The sequence below is a fragment of the Pseudophryne corroboree genome, chromosome 6 (genome assembly GCF_028390025.1).
Source record: "Pseudophryne corroboree isolate aPseCor3 chromosome 6, aPseCor3.hap2, whole genome shotgun sequence".
Lineage (NCBI taxonomy): Eukaryota > Metazoa > Chordata > Amphibia > Anura > Myobatrachidae > Pseudophryne > Pseudophryne corroboree.
In genome coordinates, this window is record NC_086449.1 from 295,858,202 (window position 1) to 295,880,776 (window position 22,575).

The 22,575-nt window shown below is 45.6% G+C and overlaps 1 protein-coding gene across 8 annotated transcripts in view; it reads left to right on the forward strand.

Moving 5' to 3' along the window:
• The window catches only part of TCF12 (transcription factor 12), a 524,272-nt gene that overhangs the window by 370,273 nt on the left and 131,424 nt on the right, over positions 1–22,575 (forward strand). The window lies entirely within an intron of this gene.

Genomic DNA, 22,575 nt, shown 5'->3' on the forward strand with positions numbered 1-22,575 from the left:
ATGGAGAGGGATAATGTGTTCTGGAGAGGGACATGTTTCGCTTTCTTAATGAGTAAAGCACAGGGTCACGCATCCTGTCCCCTTTGGGAGTTCTAACAATGGTGAGAGTTATTACACAGCCACAATGCTAGATATAGATAAGAGACAGAGAGATATTTTTGTAGATATAGCTATATCTATCTCTGTTGTGCATCTATTGCAATATTTAGCAAATTTGGAAGCTGGGTACCCTTGGTAGATGGCTCCATACCGTCTCGCTAGCCAAATTAATCAGATTACCCTGACATGTTGCATTTGATGGATGCTTACCATTATTTTTCAAATATGCTGGAAGCTTCATTTACAGATGAGAATTACAATTCCAAGTAACTCTACATCGGACTTATTAATCATCTGCACAGACACACTGACCAAATGAAAATGCACAACGCGTAAACATGGTTTTTGTATGGCTCTAAAAGACTGGAATAAATGTGTGATCAGATGACTTGAATGCTTACAGGTTAGCACAAAGCATTTAATGAAACCTTGTCAGACAAAGCACTAGAGAGGATCATAATTAACGTCTTTTTATTTTTTTTGCCACTTGCTATTGATTACTCATTCAAGATTCTTTTGTTCTTGAAATTGTAACAACTGTATTTCACATCACTATCTAATGAGATCCTTAGTATCTGATCATTTAAACAACATGCTCATAATTGCGAACTTAACCATAGAATTTCATTGTTAAGTGGATTTACATTATAATGTGAAAAATATCCTAAATGTATAAATCTGGGGAATGTTTTGAATGTGCTTTGCTATTTAGACATCCTAGTGGGGGGTGGGCAGACTTACTGCTGTAAGTCAGCTGGTAAATTCTTTAAGCAGTATACTGTATGTCTCATTCATTTGCTGGGTTCTATAAGCAACAAGTGTTTAGAATTTATTACAACACAATACGTCAATTGAATTGCAGTGCAATGGTCCTGGACGGTTGGAATAAGTTTATAGCAATAACCTACGCAAACCAGATAAACATGTCTCTGCTATCACATAGTAAAAAAAAAAAAAAAACTGTATGGTGAAGATACACAAATTGTTCCTATATACAACTTGTCCCTGTATTCCAGCTGTGCATCCAGAACTGCCGGAAGCACAGATACTGCAGAATATGTAGGTACAGGGGCAAATATGGGGAGATGAGGGAGTTCAGCGGCAAACATGGGGAGTGGGAGGGAGAGGCTCTGAAGACAGACAAGTGGGGGTACAGAGACATACATTTTGGGGGGAGGATCAGAGAGCTGCAGACTCGGGATGTAAGATTCCCTATTGCCGACTTCTACTGCCAATAGGCCTAATCAGATAGGAGCCCCAAGAGGAGGGAAAGTAATGGAGGGGGCTGAAGCACATATTAAAGGGTAGGTGCTGCGCTGCTGACTGTATAAGACGGGACCCTCTGACAGAGGGTGTCAGTAAATGTGCTTCTTGTGCCTAAACTTAATATGCCTCCTTCACTGCTAATGGAGGTTCCCAGCTTCAGTCCCTTCGATTTTGCAGTGGCGGGACACTTATCCCATATGTGGTGAGGAGACAGTTTCAGTAGAAAAAAATGTATGTTAATGGGTCATGCTGCGGGCCCCCTACACTGTATGGGCGTCTTACATATGTACTGACTGTACCTCTCTGTCATTGTGCTGCCCATCATGCATTGCATTACTGTTAAGAACAACATTTTTACAAACACCACATTATGTGGTAAGATTAAGTATAATGGAATAGTGTCTCCGCAACCATCCACCATATATTGTTGATTGTTGTTTGCCATCCAAGCCTCTGGGTGTTGTATCCTGTGTTTTGGAGTCTAAAAACTCAAATTGCTGGTAGGGTACAGTGTTTTTGATATCCTTAAATCACAAGCGGTTTAATTGTTTATTAATGTAATAATCTCTCATCCCTCCCTTTCAATAACAGACCTTGCTTATTGTCCACGGGGGGCCCAAATACTAATATATTTCACACCAAATTCCTGGGTCACTGAACACTGGTTTCAAGCCATGTCACAGAAGACGGAAACCGAGTTATTGCTGGGGCTTCTCCTCTGCCTATGACGTAATCTCCAAGTGCCGGTGAGCCATACAGTGTTAATGGGACCCAGGTTATCCTTCTCATTGCCCTGTAACCTAGGTCATCTGGTGTTCAACACAGTTTGCTACCTGGGGTGTATTCCCAGGACACACGAGCCACAACCCAGGATATGTCGGCCACCCGGGTTGAAGTAGCGGTGCGTTGCATTTCTTACTTCTTGGTCTGTGGTTATCAGGTAAAGTGCCCCTGTATTGATTTGGATTATTACTATACCAATCTTTCGCATACACAGTTCTACAACAGGTTCCATCACTCACATTTACATCATTTGAAGTACATTCGATAAGAATTTACAATCCTTTTTCTCTGCGTGTTGCAGCTATCTATCGCCCACCCGGGCAACCCAAACAATTTCTAGATTATTTTTCTGCTTGGCTCCCTCACGTCTTATCCTCTGACATCTCCACCATTATCATGGGAGATTTCAATATTACTATTGATACTACAAAATCTGCTGCTCATGCCTCCAATCTACTCTCTAACCTCTCTCGGCCTCTCACAATGGACTGACTCCTCTACTCATCGGTAGGGCCACTGCCTTGATCTAGTATTCACCAGACTATGCTCTGTTTCTGAATTCACTAACACTCATTCCCCTCTCTCAGATCATAACCTTATTACCTGCATGCTCTCCTCTAATACTTCAAACTCAGTGCTGCTGACTTCCTCCAATCCTCCTCAAACCCTTAGAAATATTAATGCAATTAATCTTCAAAAACTTTCCACCTCACTGCAACAACTGCTTTCACCTAATTCTTTCTGCATTCACTTCTCCTGAGATGGCTGTATCACACCTGAACCAGACTCTAGAGTTAGCCCTTGACGAAGTGGCTCCAGCTACCCATCACACTCCACGTAAGCCTAGATGTCAACCGTGGCACTCTAAAGTAACAAGACACCTACAAAAACTGTCACGTAAAGTTGAACGCCAGTGGCGTTAATCTTGTATTCTAAGTGACTTCCTCACATGTAAAACTGTCTACCACTCTTATCGTAATGCTCTGGACACTGCCAAACAAACATATTTCCAAACTCTCATCTCTGCTGAAGCCTCTAACCCAAATTACTTTTTAATACATTTTAAATTACTTCTCAACCCTCCTTCACCCAACCCGCCAGCCACTATCAAGATGCAAGATCTTGCTTCCTAATTCGAGGACAAGATTTATAAGATTCAAGATGAAATGGTATGCTCTTCCTCAACCAGTGGCCTACTCAATTCCTTATCTGAACCCTCTGGCACTTCATCTTCACTTGTGGGATTAAATGAAGAGAAAGTATCAACACTCTTCTCATCCTGCTACTCTACTACCTCTCCTCTTGATCCTATACCCTCACAAATAAGTAAAGCTCTGTCTCCTGTGCTCATCCCAACCTTAACTAACATTTGTAATCTCTCTCTCTCTACTGGTATCTTTCCTTCACTGTTCAAGCATGCAGTCATTACTCCCATTCTGAAAAAAAAAAATTCTGACCCTAACACACTCTCAAACGGGTGGTCTTCAGTATGCCGAATATCGAGATCCCGGCGCACATTATACCGGTGCCGGAATCCCGACACCCGGCATACCGACAGCTATTCTCCCTCGTGGGGGTCCACGACCCCCCTGGAGGGAGAATAAAATAGTGTGGTGCGCGTAGCGCGCCACCGTGCCCGCTGCATGGCGAGCGCAGCGAGCCCGCAAGGGGCTCCTTAGCGCTCGCCACGCTGTCGGTATTCCGGCGGTCGGGCTCCCGGCGCCGGTATGCTGGTCGCCGGGAGCCCTAGCGCCGGCATACCGTACTACACCCTCTCAAACTACCATCTACCAAACTACCATCTCAGCTCCCATGTCTCTCCAAGCTACTTGAGAAACTTGCCTACACTCGCTTCACACACTTTCTTAACTCATACAACTTATTGGACCCACATCAATCAGGCTATCGCTCCCAGCACTCCACAGAGACAGCACTGACTAAAGTAGTGAATGATCTGGTCATTGCGAAATCTATAGACCATTACTCACTACTTATTTTTCTAGCTCTCCCTGCTGCAGAGACCACTCTCTGCTCATACAAACACTGCAATCCCTAGGTCTTCAGGACACAGCCCTCTCTTGGTTGTTATCCTACCTGTCTAATCGCTCTTTCAGTGTCCGTTTCTCTGATTTCACCTCCTCTTCGATACCTCTTTCAGTTGGAGTACCGCAGGGCTCAGTCTTAGGTCCTCTGCTTTTCTCAATCTATAACAAAGTAAAAAATAACAAGTGCGCTATCAACAGCAGCTGGTATAAGGATGGTCTAAAATCCCTTAATACATAGCAAATACAAGAAAACAGGTGGGTATATCAGCGCTGGCTGAATTACATAAATAATGAATGGACGGTTGGTTTAAAGTTAAAATAATCTGATTTTATTATCTAAAATAACAAAGAATAAAATCCCTTCTCTAAAATATACCGATGCAAAAATAATAAACAGTACATGGATTATTGCCACCAATAGAGATGTATATGTATATTGCAATACAAGAGAAGTTCCACTTCTGTACTGTATAGTTCAGGAAACTTGACTAGGACACTTTCCCGTGTGAGCAGTCACTAGTTATGCAATGGGTTTACCGGATATCTTGAAGCATAGATCCCATGATGTAACATCAGCCTTAGGTGGAGTCCAATTATGGCTGGAGGGATGATCCGGAATTTAAAGTGTTGTAGTGCAAAGTCCCAAAATGGATCAGGTGAACAAAGGTGTGCCAAGATGTAGCAGGAGTTAAAATCACAGCAGAGTAGAAAGGCTCAAGAGCTACACGTTACACTGGTTCCAGAGCCTCCAGCTTCCTCAGGAGCATGTCTCAAACTATACCTCATCTCTTGGGAAACTAATCAGCTCTTTTGGATTTCAGTATCATCTGTACGCAGATGATACTCAAATCTACCTATCCTCCCCTGATTTGTTTCTATCCGTATTGGGCTGGGTCACTGAATGCCTCTCTGCCATTTCATCTTGGATATCATCTCGCCACCTCAAACTTAATATTTCCAAAACAGAGTTAATTATATTTCCACCGGCCAATAGCAGTTACCAACCTGATATTTCTATTACTGTTGAGAACTCTACAATCAACCCTACACCATAAGCTCGCTGCCTAGGTGTCATACCTGACTTAGAACTGTCCTTTGCTCCTCACATTCAATCTGTCTCAAAATCATGTTACATGCTTCTAAGAAACGTATCCAAAATACGATCATACCTTACACAAGACATTGCTAAAACCCTAATCCATGCTCTCATTATCTCCCGCATTGATTATTGCAATACTGGTCTTACTAAGAAGAGACTCTCACCATTATAATCCATTCTGAATGCAGCTGCAAGGCTAATATTCCTCTCTAGACGTTCATCGTCTGCAGACCCACTTTGTCAAACTCTCCATTGGCTACCTGTATTCTACCGTATTCATTATAAAATAGCCTTACACATTATTAATAGCCTTACACTCAAGGCTATTAACCATACTACACCAACATACATCTCTTCGCTTATCTAAAAATATCCCCAAAGCCAGCCCCTTCGCTCTTCACAAGATCTACGTCTCTCATCCACACTCATTACTTGCTCCCATGCTCGATTACAGGACTTTCTTCAGACTGCACCCACTCTGTGGAATGCCCAACCACGTACAATAAGACTGTCCTCTAGTCTTCAAACCTTCAAGCATACCCCCTAAAACTCACCTATTCAGCCAAGCTTATGAAATTCCAGAGCTGCTCACATTACCTTATTAGCTTTCCTATCCAATTATATCGCCACAGTAAAGTCCACACTTATCCTCACATATTTTCTTTCTTCATACTCCTTTCCTCCTGAACCTGGTTCATCACTGCTGTGATGTGATATCATGCAGCCCACCAAGAACCTTTACAGTCTGGTGGACAACTATGCAATAGATAGCACCTATCCTTGTGTATCAATGCCTATTTCCCCATAGATTGTAAGCTTGAGAGCAGGGCCCTCCTACCTCTATGACTGTTTGTTTTTACCCAGTTTCTCTATCGTCCTAAGTGGATGCTGGGGTTCCTGAAAGGACCATGGGGAATAGCGGCTCCGCAGGAGACAGGGCACAAAAAAGTAAAGCTTTACTAGGTCAGGTGGTGTGCACTGGCTCCTCCCCCTATGACCCTCCTCCAGACTCCAGTTAGATTTTGTGCCCGAACGAGAAGGGTGCAATCTAGGTGGCTCTCCTAAAGAGCTGCTTAGAGAAAGTTTAGTTTAGGTTTTTTTCTTTACAGTGAGTCCTGCTGGCAACAGGATCACTGCAACGTGGGACTTAGGGGGAAAGTAGTAAACTCACCTGCATGCAGAGTGGATTTGCTGCTTGGCTACTGGACACCATTAGCTCCAGAGGGATCGAACACAGGCCCAGCCGTGGAGTCCGGTCCCGGAGCCGCGCCGCCGACCCCCTTGCAGATGCTGAAGCGTGAAGAGGTCCGGAAACCGGCGGCTGAAGACTCCTCAGTCTTCATAAGGTAGCGCACAGCACTGCAGCTGTGCGCCATTTTCCTCTCAGCACACTTCACTGGGCAGTCACTGAGGGTGCAGAGCGCTGGGGGGGGGCGCTCTGAGAGGCAAATATAAACCTTATACAAGGCTAAAAATACCTCACATATAGCCCATAGGGGCTATATGGAGATATTTAACCCCTGCCTGACTGGAAAAATAGCGGGAGAAGAACCCGCCGAAAAAGGGGCGGGGCCTATCTCCTCAGCACACGGCGCCATTTTCTGTCACAGCTCCGCTGGTCAGAACGGCTCCCAGGTCTCTCCCCTGCACTGCACTACAGAAACAGGGTAAAACAGAGAGGGGGGGCACATTAATGGCTATATATATATATATTAAAGCAGCTATAAGGGAGCACTTAATATAAGGATATCCCTTGTATATATAGCGCTTTGTGGTGTGTGCTGGCAGACTCTCCCTCTGTCTCCCCAAAAGGGCTAGTGGGTCCTGTTTTCATTAGAGCATTCCCTGTGAGTTTGCGGTGTGTGTCGGTACGTGGTGTCGACATGTATGAGGACGATATTGGTGTGGAGGCGGAGCAATTGCCAAATATGCAGATGTCACCCCCCAGGGGGTCGACACCAGAATGGATGCCTTTATTTGTGGAATTACGTGATGGTTTATCTTCCCTTAAACAGTCAGTTGAGGACATGAGGCGGCCGGACAATCAATTAATGCCTGTCCAGGCGCCTCAAACACCGTCAGGGGCTGTAAAACGCCCTTTGCCTCAGTCGGTCGACACAGACCCAGACACGGGCACTGATTCCAGTGACGACGGTAGAAATTCAAACGTATTTTCCAGTAGGGCCACACGTTATATGATTTTGGCAATGAAGGAGACGTTACATTTAGCTGATACTACAGATACCGTAAAACAGGGTATTATGTATGGTGTGAAAAAACTACAAACAGTTTTTCCTGAATCAGAAGAATTAAATGACGTGTGTGATGAAGCGTGGGTTGCTCCTGATAAAAAGTTGATAATTTCAAAAAAGTTATTGGCATTATACCCTTTCCCGCCAGAGGTTAGGGCGCGCTGGGAAACACCCCCTAAGGTGGACAAGGCGCTCACACGCTTATCCAAACAAGTGGCGTTACCCTCTCCTGAGACGGCCGCACTTAAGGATCCATCAGATAGAAAGATGGAAGTTATTCAAAAGAATATATACACACATGCAGGTGTTATACTACGACCAGCTATAGCAACTGCCTGGATGTGCAGTGCTGGAGTAGTTTGGTCAGAATCCCTGATTGAAAATATTGATACCCTAGATAGGGACAATGTTTTACTGTCGTTAGAACAAATAAAGGATGCATTTATCTATATGCGTGATGCACAGAGGGATATTTGCACACTGGCATCTCGGGTGAGTGCTATGTCCATTTCAGCCAGAAGAGCCTTATGGACACGACAGTGGACAGGCGATGCGGATTCAAAACGTCACATGGAGGTTTTGCCGTATAAAGGGGAGGAGTTATTTGGAGTTGGTCTATCAGACTTGGTGGCCACGGCTACTGCCGGGAAATCCACTTTTTTACCTCAAGTCACTCCCCAACAGAGAAAGGCACCGACTTTTCAACCGCAGCCTTTTCGCTCCTACAAAAATAAGAGAGCAAAGGGCTTGTCGTACCTGCCACGAGGCAGAGGAAGAGGGAAGAGACACCAACAGGCAGCTCCTTCCCAGGAACAGAAGCCCTCCCCGGCTCCTGCAAAAACCTCAGCATGACGCTGGGGCCTCTCAAGCGGACTCGGGGACAGTGGGGGGCCGTCTCAAAAATTACAGCGCGCAGTGGGCTCACTCGCAGGTAGACCCCTGGATCCTGCAGATAATATCTCAGGGGTACAGGTTGGAATTAGAGACGGATCCTCCTCATCGTTTCCTGAAGTCTGCCTTACCAACCGTCTCTTCCGAAAGGGAGAGGGTGTTGGAAGCCATTCACAAGCTGTACGCTCAGCAGGTGATAGTCAAAGTACCCCTATTACAACAAGGAAAGGGGTATTATTCCACTCTATTTGTGGTACCGAAGCCGGATGGCTCGGTAAGGCCTATTCTAAATCTGAAGTCCTTGAACCTCTACATAAAAAAGTTCAAGTTCAAGATGGAGTCACTCAGAGCAGTGATAGCGAACCTGGAAGAAGGGGACTTTATGGTATCCTTGGACATCAAGGATGCGTATCTACACGTTCCGATTTACCCCGCACACCAGGGGTACCTCAGGTTCATTGTTCAAAACTGTCACTATCAGTTTCAGACGCTGCCGTTCGGATTGTCCACGGCGCCTCGGGTCTTTACCAAGGTAATGGCCGAGATGATGATTCTTCTTCAAAGAAAAGGCGTATTAGTTATCCCATACTTGGACGATCTCCTAATAAGGGCAAGGTCCAGAGAACAGCTGGAGACAGCTTTAGCACTATCTCAAGAGGTGCTAAGACAACACGGGTGGATTCTGAATATTCCAAAATCCCATTTAATCCCGACAACTCGTCTGCTGTTCCTAGGAATGATTCTGGACACGGTTCAGAAAAAGGTTTTCCTTCCAGAGGAAAAAGCCAAGGAGTTATCCGATCTGGTCAGGAACCTCCTAAAACCAGGAAAAGTGTCAGTACATCAATGCACAAGAGTCCTGGGAAAAATGGTGGCTTCTTACGAAGCAATTCCATTCGGCAGATTCCATGCAAGAATATTCCAAAGGGATCTGTTGGACAAATGGTCAGGGTCGCATCTGCAGATGCACCTGCGAATAACCCTGTCACCAAAGACAAGGGTGTCACTTCTGTGGTGGTTGCAGAAGGCTCACCTATTAGAAGGCCGCAGATTCGGCATTCAGGATTGGATCCTGGTGACCACGGACGCCAGCCTGAGAGGCTGGGGAGCAGTCACACAAGGAAGAAACTTCCAGGGAGTATGGACGAGTCTGGAAAAGTCTCTTCACATAAACATTCTGGAACTAAGAGCAATCTACAATGCTCTAAGCCAGGCGGAACTTCTCCTGCAAGGAAAGCCGGTGTTGATTCAGTCGGACAACATCACGGCGGTCGCCCATGTAAACAGGCAGGGCGGCACAAGAAGCAGGAGTGCAATGGCAGAAGCTGCCAAGATTCTTCGCTGGGCGGAGAATCACGTGATAGCACTGTCAGCAGTGTTCATCCCGGGCGTGGACAACTGGGAAGCAGACTTCCTCAGCAGACACGATCTTCATCCGGGAGAGTGGGGTCTACATCCAGAAGTCTTCAACATGTTAATAGACCGTTGGGAAAGACCAATTGTAGACATGATGGCGTCTCGCCTCAACAAGAAACTGGACAAATATTGCGCCAGGTCAAGAGATCCACAGGCAATAGCTGTGGACGCACTGGTAACTCCTTGGGTGTACCAGTCAGTGTATGTGTTTCCTCCTCTGCCGCTCATACCAAAGGTATTGAAGATCATACGGCAAAGAAGAGTAAGAACAATACTAGTGGTTCCGGATTGGCCGAGAAGGACTTGGTATCCGGAACTTCAAGAGATGCTCACGGACGAACCGTGGCCTCTACCTCTGAGAAGGGACCTGCTACAGCAGGGTCCCTGTCTTTTTCAAGACTTACCGCGGCTGCGTTTGACGGCATGGCGGTTGAACGCCAGATCCTAAAAGGGAAAGGCATTCCAGAAGAAGTCATTCCTACCTTGATTAAGGCACGGAAGGAAGTCACCGTGAAACATTATCACCGCATTTGGCGAAAATATGTAGCGTGGTGCGAGGATCGGAAGGTTCCGACGGAGGAATTCCAACTGGGTCGTTTCCTACATTTCCTGCAATCAGGATTATCTATGGGTCTCAAATTGGGATCCATTAAGGTTCAAATTTCGGCCCTGTCAATATTCTTCCAAAAAGAATTGGCCTCTGTCCCTGAGGTCCAGACTTTTGTCAAGGGAGTACTGCATATACAGCCTCCTGTGGTGCCTCCGGTGGCACCGTGGGATCTAAATGTAGTTTTAGATTTCCTCAAATCCCATTGGTTTGAACCATTGAAAAAGGTGGATTTGAAATATCTCACATTGAAAGTGACTATGTTACTAGCCCTGGCCTCTGCCAGGAGAGTATCTGAATTGGCGGCTTTATCTTATAAAAGTCCTTATCTAATCTTCCATTCGGATAGGGCAGAACTGCGGACTCGTCCGCATTTTCTCCCTAAAGTGGTATCAGCATTTCATCTGAACCAACCTATTGTGGTGCCTGCGGCCACTAGCGACTTGGAGGACTCCAAGTTGTTGGACGTTGTCAGAGCCTTAAAAATATACATTGCAAGGACGGCTGGAGTCAGAAAATCTGACTCGCTGTTTATATTGTATGCACCCAACAAGTTGGGCGCACCTGCTTCTAAGCAGTCGATTGCTCGTTGGATTTGTAACACAATTCAACTTGCACATTCTGTGGCAGGCCTGCCACAGCCTAAAACTGTAAAAGCCCACTCCACAAGGAAGGTGGGCTCATCTTGGGCGGCTGCCCGAGGGGTCTCGGCATTACAACTCTGCCGAGCAGCTACGTGGTCGGGGGAGAACACGTTTGTAAAATTTTACAAATTTGATACCCTGGCAAAGGAGGACCTGGAGTTCTCTCATTCGGTGCTGCAGAGTCATCCGCACTCTCCCGCCCGTTTGGGAGCTTTGGTATAATCCCCATGGTCCTTTCAGGAACCCCAGCATCCACTTAGGACGATAGAGAAAATAAGAATTTACTTACCGATAATTCTATTTCTCGGAGTCCGTAGTGGATGCTGGGCGCCCATCCCAAGTGCGGATTATCTGCAATACTTGTACATAGTTATTGTTAACTAATTCGGGTTATTGTTAAGGAGCCATCTTTAAGAGGCCCTTTCTGTTGTCATACTGTTAACTGGGTTTAGATCACAAGTTGTACGGTGTGATTGGTGTGGCTGGTATGAGTCTTACCCGGGATTCAAAATGCCTCCCTTATTGTGTATGCTCGTCCGGGCACAGTACCTAACTGGAGTCTGGAGGAGGGTCATAGGGGGAGGAGCCAGTGCACACCACCTGACCTAGTAAAGCTTTACTTTTTTGTGCCCTGTCTCCTGCGGAGCCGCTATTCCCCATGGTCCTTTCAGGAACCCCAGCATCCACTACGGACTCCGAGAAATAGAATTATCGGTAAGTAAATTCTTATTTTTATCTTCTAATTGTGTCTAGTTGTAAAGCGCAACGGAATTTGCTGCGCTATATAGGAAACTGTTAAATAAATAATAAATATAATCTAATAACAGTGAGCCTGTAGTTATAATCCTAATATTTCCTTGTAAAGGGTATTGTAGTTTATATTGTTATCAATAATATCCACAGGGGAAATATTCATTTCAGTATTATTTACAGAGGCCGTATTGTGATCAGTAATATCTATCAGACAATTTTATGTTTATATATAAAGGCCATTTATTTTTACATTAAATCCGCAATGGGGCATGTATCTTTACGTATTTACGTATTTATTTTGCTTGCACGTCCCGGGAGAAGTTGCATTTATTTGCACAACGCAGGCAGTCATGAGTGGTGCTTGGCTGTCTCTTCCCCTCAAAATAAATGTTTTAAGTATAGTAACTCTGTAGCAAGGTTTGTAATGGAGATCTAGACGAGAGAGGATCCGGTCTCTAAGTCGACAGTAACTAGGTCTACAATATCTAGGTCGACAGGGTCTCTAGGTCGACATGGTCTTTAGGTCGACATGTTCTAGGTCGACAGGTCAAAAGATCGACATGAGTTTTTCACAATTTTTTTCTTTTTTTTTGAACCTTTTCATACTTAACGATCCACGTGGACTATGATTGGAACGGTAATCTGTGCCGAGCGAAGGCACCTTGCCCGAAGCATGGCGAGCGAAGCGGTGCACTAATTGGGGTTACCGGTCACTCTACAAAGAAAACGACACCAAAATAACATTAAAAAAACTCATGTCAACCTTTTGACCTGTCGACCTAGAACATGTCGACCTAAAGACCCTGTCGACCTAGTTACTGTCGACCAATAGTGGTTGACCTAGACATTGTCGACCTAGTTACTGTCGACCTTTCATACCACACCTGATGAGAGGAGGGCATACATGTAGGAGAGTTCTCTTTGGAAAAGACAACCAGAAAAAAAGGTGAGATTTTAAATGGATTGTGTTTAATGGTGTATGCAGCAGGTACATCAAGTATTACATATTTTGTGTTCAAAATCAAATCTTAATCTATTTCTTTAGAACATCATTAAATAGATCATATGGGAAAACTTTCAAATGGATTTAGTGTGCTTTTTTTTCACTTTTTCTTGAAGATCCCCACGTATCGATATTGGGATTATCTGTAGCAAGTTGTACTTGAATTTAAGAGAACAGAAATGTGATGCCAATGAGCCAGACTCTAACCACCTTGGACAGATGGGTAAATGAGCATAATATAATACATACTTTGTTCACAGCCAGTGCAATCTCTTGGGTCTTTGTATATTCTGCAGAAGCCCTGAAGACAGGATCAGTTATAATCAATAGTTTATCTTAGTAGACTCAAATGAGCAGATAAATCTGTAGAATTGATTAATGACATTGATTGTGGTCTTCAAAAAAACTAGTGACCTGTGCGTACCTCATCCAGTTACAATGATGATTTTCAAAATGGTTTTGTTGATTCATGTGTTGCCTTTATTTACTTCTACAATAGGTCTGTTGTAGTTGATAGTTAATAGAAGTGTCTGGTTTTCAATACAATAAAATCCATTTTAACAATAGTATTAAAAGCTGCCCCATTCTGATAACTCCATAGAGTTGAATAAATTAGAAGTGTGTTTGGTCAGACTTTTAATAGGTGGGGTTAGTAATTGTAGGCAACGGAGCCTGCATGTGTGCATGCTTATCAGCTGTGATGTCACGGCATCCTTTTTGGATGGCTGTATGTCTGGAATATGTGCAGTTTGGCACACTGCGTATGGATTCACTTGTTGCCGAATTTGGATGACTGACCGGATCTACCAGTGTGCATCACTGATTTGTCAGGTGTTCATTCTCTCTGGATTTTCATTCCTGGTACAGTTTCACTCTCTCTCTCTTTTTAAGTTAGGAATCCAGTCCCTCAAACTACATTCAGCAAAACATTTTCTGGAAATTGTTTTCATTGTACCCTATAATGTTTCAGGGGTAATATAATGTAAACAGGCCTATTGACATACACGTTATATACCATATCATAGATATTTGGATTTTTTTTCTCCAATGAATGAGCCTTTTATCTCCACATAATAATGTATAAAACATTGCGTTAGGATTTGAACCAATAACCCATGTGTTCAAATTAGATGGGTGCCTTTGTTAGTTACCTGTCCCATCCTCTCCTAAAAGTAATGCAACAGGGGGCATTCTTACATTTTTAACAGCTGGCCTTCACCCACATTATTAGTATAGTACCATACTTGAAAACACAGTGTTGTACAGCCAGTTTCTGTTCTCTGTTATCTATGTTATCAGTTATACATGAATAAGTTACGGGTTTGATTATACATTTTTTACAACATCCTTTTTATTGCAGTCGTATATACACACAGAAACGTACCAACTTGGTTTCAGACACCAGTTGTCTTAAAACTCCTCCTGTACATGAATACAAAATTCATTCAGGATAATTTTTTACTTCCGAAACCATCTTGTTAAAAATCACTGCAGGCCTGTCAATTCTATAATTCCTGGCCCTTTCATTAAGTATTCTAACGTTAATTTTCCCCCATTCCAACTAATGGTTTTGCAGCATCCTGATCACAATTTATCAATCTGTGTTTCTGTGGGAATAGTTGCTTGTGTATGTAAAGGTAACGTCACAATGTACATCTTCTCATTAAAGGTTATAATGCTGTAGTAACATAATAAGACAACAAATAACACTTTCACATGCCATCTTTTAGCTGCTAGTAACAGTCCAGTGTAGTCTGTCCTCTGGTCATCAGCTTAAGAGTGTGTACTGTGACAGGTGTCATGGTGATTTAGGCAATTTACTAACTTGGGGCAGAATCTCCCCTAGGAATTGAGTGTTCTGTATTCTGTCAGCAGTAATCTATCCATCATAGAGGATTACTGTTACCAGGCTTCCAGAAGAGTTGTATGTATATATGTGTGTGCTTGTACTGTATAGATAGATCTATATGTATATGCTGTGCTTAACCCCTTGCGTGGAGGATATTCACTGCAATACTATTTTGATGGTTTGCAAGGGATTATTCTGTCCAAATGTACCATCTCTCTCTCTCTCTAGGAAATATAGAGTGTAAGCTCCACTGGGGCAGGGACTGATGTGAATGGCCAAATATTCTCTGTAAAGCGCTGCGGAATATGTGTGCACCATATAAATAACTGGTAATAAATTTTCTCTGACGTCCTAAGTGGATGCTGGGACTCCGTAAGGACCATGGGGAATAGCGGCTCCGCAGGAGACTGGGCACAACTATAAAGAAAGCTTTAGGTCTAACTGGTGTGCACTGGCTCCTCCCACTATGACCCTCCTCCAGACTTCAGTTAGAATCTTGTGCCCGGCTGAGCTGGATGCACACTAGGGGCTCTCCTGAGCTCCTAGAAAGAAAGTATATTTAGGTTTTTTATTTTACAGTGAGATCTGCTGGCAACAGACTCACTGCAGCGAGGGACTAAGGGGAGAAGAAGCGAACCTACCTAACAGGTGGTAGTTTGGGCTTCTTAGGCTACTGGACACCATTAGCTCCAGAGGGATCGACCGCAGGACCCGACCTTGGTGTTCGTCTCCGGAGCCGCGCCGCCGTCCCCCTTACAGAGCCAGAAGCAACGAAGAGGTCCGGAAAATCGGCGGCAGAAGACTTCGGTCTTCACCAAGGTAGCGCGCAGCACTGCAGCTGTGCGCCATTGCTCCTCATGTACACCTCACACTCCGGTCACTGATGGGTGCAGGGCGCTGGGGGGGGGGGGGGGCGCCCTGAGGGCAATATTACAAACCTTGGCTGGCAAATCTACATCATATATAGTCCTAGAGGCTATATAGATGTAAAATTACCCCTGCCAGTATTACAGAAAAAGCGGGACAAAGTCGCCGAAAAAGGGGCGGGGCCATCTCCCTCAGCACACTGGCGCCATTTTTCCCTCACAGCTCCGCTGGAAGGAAGCTCCCTGGCTCTCCCCTGCAGTCTGAACACTACAGAAGGGTAAAAAAGAGAGGGGGGGCACTAAATTTAGGCGCAGTATAGATATATATATGATATATAAAAAAGCAGCTATAAGGGAAAACACTCATTTATAGTGGGATCCCTGTGTTATATAGCGCTCTGGTGTGTGCTGGCATACTCTCTCTCTGTCTCCCCAAAGGGCTTTGTGGGGTCCTGTCCTCTGTCAGAGCATTCCCTGTGTGTTTGCGGTGTGTCGGTACGGCTGTGTCGATGAGTTGATGAGGAGGCTTATGTGGAGGCGGAGCAAATGCCTGTAAACGTGATGTCATCCCCTGCGGGGTCGACACCTGAGTGGATGGTGCTGTGGAAGGAATTACGCGACAGTGTCGACTCCTTGCATAAAAGGTTTGACGACATACCTAATGTGGGACAGCCGGCTTCTCAGCCTGTGCCTGCCCAGGCGTCTCAAAAGTCATCAGGGGCTCTAAAACGCCCGCTACCTCAGATGACAGACACAGATGACGACACGGATACTGACTCCAGTGTCGACGACGATGAGACTAATGTAACTTCCAGTAGAGCCACACGTTACATGATTGAGGCAATGAAAAATGTGTTGCACATTTCTGATGTTACCCCCGGTACCACAAAAAAGGGTATTATGTTTGGAGAGAAAAAACTACCAGTAGCTTTTCCTCCATCTGAAGAGTTAAATGAAGTGTGTGAAGAAGCGTGGGCTTCCCCTGATAAAAAGCTGGTAATTTCTAAGAGGTTACTAATGGCGTACCCTTTCCCGCCAGAGGATAGGTCACGCTGGGAAACATCCCCTAGGGTGGATAAAGCGCTCACACGCTTGTCAAAGAAGGTGGCACTACCGTCTCCGGATACGGCCGCCCTGAAGGAATCTGCTGATAGAAAGCAGGAGGCTATCCTGAAATCTATATATACACACACAGGTGTTATACTGAGACCGGCTATTGCTTCAGCCTGGATGTGCAGTGCTGCTGCTGCGTGGTCAGATTCCCTGTCAGAAAATATAGATACCCTAGACAGGGACACTATATTGCTAAACGTAGAGCATATAAAAGACGCACTTTTATACATGAGGGATGCACAGAGGGATATTTGCCGGCTGGCATCCAAAATTAGTGCAATGTCCATTTCTGCCAGGAGAGGGTTATGGACTCGGCAGTGGACAGGAGATGCAGATTCCAAACGACACATGGAAGTTCTGCCTTATAAGGGTGAGGAGTTGTTCGGGGATGGTCTCTCGGACCTCGTTTCCACAGCAACAGCTGGGAAATCTACATTTTTACCCCATGTTCCCTCACAACCAAAGAAAGCACTGTATTATCAGGTACAATCCTTTCGGCCCAATAGGGGCAAGCGGGTTAAAGGCGCGTCCTTTCTGCCCAGAGGCAGAGGTAGAGGAAAGAAGCTGCAGCATACAGCCAGTTCCCAGGAGCAAAAGTCCTCCCCCGCTTCCTCTAAGTCCACAGCATGACGCTGGGGCTTCACAGGCGGAGCCAGGTACGGTGGGGGCCCGTCTCAAATATTTCAGCAATCAGTGGGCTCGCTCACGGGTGGATCCCTGGATCCTTCAAGTAGTATCTCAGGGGTACAAGCTGGAATTCGAGACGTCTCCCCCCCGCCGTTTCCTCAAATCTGCCTTGCCAACCACTCCCTCAGGCAGGGAGGCAGTGTTACAGGCAATTCACAAGCTGTATTCACAACAAGTGATAGTAAAGGTGCCCCTACTTCAACAAGGAAGGGGTTACTATTCCACAATGTTTGTGGTACCGAAACCGGACGGTTCGGTGAGACCCATTTTAAATTTGAAATCCTTGAACACATATATAAAAATTCAAGTTCAAGATGGAATCGCTCAGGGCGGTTATTGCAAGCCTGGACGAGGGAGATTACATGGTATCACTGGACATCAAGGATGCTTACCTGCATGTCCCCATTTACCATCCTCACCAGGAGTACCTCAGATTTGTGGTACAGGATTGTCATTACCAATTCCAGACGTTGCCGTTTGGTCTATCCACGGCTCCGAGGGTCTTTACCAAGGTAATGGCCGAAATGATGATACTCCTTCGAAAGAAGGGAGTTTTAATTATCCCGTACTTGGACGATCTCCTGATAAAGGCGAGGTCCAGAGAGCAGTTGTTGGTCGGGGTAGCACTATCTCGGGAAGTGCTACAACAGCACGGCTGGATTCTAAATATTCCAAAGTCGCAGCTGGTCCCTACGACACGTCTACTGTTCCTGGGGATGGTTCTGGACACAGAACAGAGAAAAGTGTTTCTCCCGGAGGAGAAGGCCAAGGAGCTGTCATCTCTAGTCAGAGGCCTCCTAAAACCAAAACAGGTGTCGGTGCATCACTGCACGCGGATCCTGGGAAAAATGGTAGCTTCCTACGAAGCGATTCCATTCGGCAGGTTTCATGCAAGAACCTTTCAGTGGGACCTGTTGGACAAGTGGTCCGGATCGCATCTTCAGATGCATCGTCTGATAACCCTGTCTCCAAGGACAAGGGTGTCTCTGCTGTGGTGGCTGCAGAGTGCTCATCTTCAAGAGGGCCGCAGATTCGGCATACAGGACTGGGTCCTGGTGACCACGGATGCCAGCCTTCGAGGCTGGGGAGCAGTCACAAAGGGAAGAAACTTCCAAGGACTATGGTCAAGTCAGGAGACTTCCCTGCACATAAATATTCTGGAACTAAGGGCCATTTACAATGCCCTAAGTCAGGCAAAACCCCTGCTTCAAAACCAGCCGGTACTGATCCAGTCAGACAACATCACGGCGGTCGCCCATGTAAACCGACAGGGCGGCACGAGAAGCAGGACGGCGATGGCAGAAGCCACAAGGATTCTCCGATGGGCGGAAAATCACGTGTTAGCACTGTCAGCAGTGTTCATTCCGGGAGTAGACAACTGGGAAGCAGACTTCCTCAGCAGGCACGACCTCCACCCGGGAGAGTGGGGACTTCATCCAGAAGTCTTCCAACTGATTGTAAACCATTGGGAAAGGCCACAGGTGGACATGATGGCGTCCCGCCTAAACAAAAAGCTAGAAAAGTATTGCGCCAGGTCAAGAGACCCGCAGGCGATAGCTGTGGACGCTCTAGTGACACCGTGGGTGTACCGGTCGGTTTATGTGTTCCCTCCTCTTCCTCTCATACCAAAGGTACTGAGGATAATAAGGAGAAGAGGAGTAAGAACTATACTCATTGTTCCGGATTGGCCAAGAAGAGCTTGGTACCCAGAACTTCAAGAAATGATCTCAGAGGACCCATGGCCTCTGCCGCTCAGACAGGACCTGCTGCAGCAGGGGCCCTGTCTGTTCCAATACTTACCGCGGCTGCGTTTGACGGCATGGCGGTTGAACACCGGATCCTGAAGGAAAAGGGCATTCCGGAGGAAGTCATTCCTACGCTGATAAAGCTAGGAAAGAAGTAACCGCAAACCATTATCACCGCATATGGCGAAAATATGTTGCGTGGTGTGAGGCCAGGAAGGCCCCAACGGAAGAATTTCTGCTGGGCCGTTTCCTGCACTTTCTACAGTCAGGGGTGACTATGGGCCTAAAATTGGGTTCCATTAAGGTCCAGATTTCGGCTCTATCGATTTTCTTCCAGAGAGAACTGGCTTCACTGCCTGAAGTTCAAACTTTTGTTAAGGGGTGCTGCATATTCAGCCCCCTTTTGTGCCTCCAGTGGCACCTTGGGATCTCAACGTGGTGTTGGATTTCCTAAAGTCACATTGGTTTGAGCCACTTAAAACCGTGGATTTGAAATATCTCACGTGGAAAGTGGTCATGTTGTTGGCCTTGGCTTCGGCCAGGCGTGTATCAGAATTGGCGGCTTTGTCATGTAAAAGCCCTTATCTGATTTTCCATATGGATAGGGCAGAATTGAGGACTCGTCCCCAGTTTCTCCCTAAAGTGGTATCAGCGTTTCATCTGAACCAACCTATCGTGGTGCCTGCGGCTACAAAAGACTTGGAGGCTTCCAAGTTGTTGGACGTAGTCAGGGCCCTAAAAATATATGTTTCCAGGACAGCTGGAGTCCGAAAGACTGACTCGCTATTTATCCTGTATGCGCCCAACAAGTTGGGTGCACCTGCTTCAAAGCAGACTATTGCTCGCTGGATCTGTAGCACGATTCAGCTTGCACATTCTGCGGCTGGACTGCCGCATCCTAAATCAGTAAAAGCCCATTCCACGAGGAAGGTGGGCTCTTCTTGGGCGGCTGCCCGAGGGGTCTCGGCTCTTCAACTTTGCCGAGCAGCTACTTGGTCGGGGTCAAACACGTTTGCTAAATTCTACAAGTTTGACACCCTGGCTGAGGAGGACCTAGAGTTTGCCCATTCGGTGCTGCAGAGTCATCCGCACTCTCCCGCCCGTTTGGGAGCTTTGGTATAATCCCCATGGTCCTTACGGAGTCCCAGCATCCACTTAGGACGTCAGAGAAAATAAGAATTTACTCACCGGTAATTCTATTTCTCGTAGTCCGTAGTGGATGCTGGGCGCCCATCCCAAGTGCGTATTGTCTGCAATACTTGTATATAGTTATTGCTTAACTAAAGGGTTATTGTTGAGCTATCTGTTGAGAGGCTCAGTTGTTATCATACTGTTAACTGGGTATTGCATCATGAGTTATACGGTGTGATTGGTGTGGCTGGTATGAGTCTTACCCCGGGATTCAAAATCCTTCCTTCTTGTGTCAGCTCTTCCGGGCACAGTATCCTAACTGAAGTCTGGAGGAGGGTCATAGTGGGAGGAGCCAGTGCACACCAGTTAGACCTAAAGCTTTCTTTATAGTTGTGCCCAGTCTCCTGCGGAGCCGCTATTCCCCATGGTCCTTACGGAGTCCCAGCATCCACTACGGACTACGAGAAATAGAATTACCGGTGAGTAAATTCTTATTATTTATATATATATGTGTGTGTGTGTGTTTTTCCACTTTAATTTTGAGGGTGACTCCAAATCCAGACCTCCATGGGTTAATAAATTTGATTTCCATTGATCATTTTTGTGTGATTTTGTTGTCGGCACATTCAACTATGTAAAGAACAAAGTATTTGATAAGAATATTTCATTCATTCAGATCTAGGATGTGTTATTTTAGTGTTCCCTTTATTTTTTTGAGCAGTGTGTATGTATGTATGTATATATATACACACACACACACACACACACACACACACACACACACACACACACACACACACACACACACACACACACACACACACACACACACACACACACTTTTACTAGAGGAATGCACTCACTAGTCTTGCTCCAAGTGAAAAAAAGTTTTGAATCCAACCTCGCATTGACAACAGATAACAGGGTCAACTTTTCGGTCCTAGTCCGGATCTGACCAGTAGTACAGCAAACAGTATCCCTCTTCAAATGTCTGTCACTGTAGAACTGAAGTTCCAGAAAGGCCACACCCAAAGACTAATCAACCAATCATATTAAGAGCATACTAATTAGGAAAAATCGAAATAGCAGAGTATATAAACATATTGTATTACCTCTCCACAGTTATGTCAATAAACTGTTAATGTTAAACCTCCCGGAGACCGATTACATAAAGCCACATTACACAGTCAGTGTTAGTTCCCATCCATAGCCCAGGCGTGCATCGTCTGCGGAGGAGCGCACGCCGCCGAGCTAGACTGCAAATCATTACCGCTCCATCATAAAGCCCAGGGAGCGCACTTCCAGACAGACGCTCCTGCTATGGAACGCAAGCCTACGGAAGTGCGCGACCTATGGCATGCAAATAGGAACTTTCTCAAATTGAGGAAACATTTAACAATAGCATGGAAAAAGCGGGCAATTCTAAAGCTATCTACTATACAAAAGTGAAAATTTGTCCTTGTGTCTGTATTTCTATACAGATCCACAGTTTACAAGCGAAGATGGTGAATTTTGAAATACAAGCGTATTAAAACACGGCGGAGGCATGGAGGGGGAGGAGACAGCAGCACAGAGTATATCAGGAGACAGCATAACTCCGGAATTGCTGGAGCAATGTACTCATAAATTGGTACACATATGCCTTACAATCTTGGAACAAACACTGTGGGGGTCAGACACCCCTAGCACCCCTAGGTGTGGGACAGCAGCACAGAGTATGCCAGCAGACAGCATAACTCCCGAATGCCTGGACCAACTTACAACAAACTTGGTACACATATGACTTACAGGCTGGGAACAAACACTGTGGGGGTAAGACACCCCTAGCCCCCCTAGGGGTGAGACAGCAGCACAGAGTTTTTCAGCAGACAGCACAACTCTGAAATGCCTGGAGCAATTTACACCAAACTTGCTCTACAAATGACTTACACTCTGGGAACTAACACTGTGGTGGTAAGACACCACTAGCACCCCTAGGGGTGGGCCAGCAGCACAGACTATATCAGGACATGCATGATATGTCAGTAATGACAGGGCTGCATGTGACATGATGTGAGGAGGGCAATGCAGGTAGCACAAACCCACACAGAGTGTTATATAGTGGAAGTAGCACAGTCCCCCAGCAGCACAGAGTGTATCAGGAGATACATAATGTGCTGCGCTATATAATAAACTGTGAAAACGATAATTTCACAGGGGCACTGACCTGATGTGAGGAGGGGAATGGAGGCAGCAGGAAGCCACAGACTGAGAGTTGTATAGTGGGAAGAGCAGGGTCCTTTGGGGGACCAAAAATGGGCCTGGCCACTAGATCTCCAACCAATAT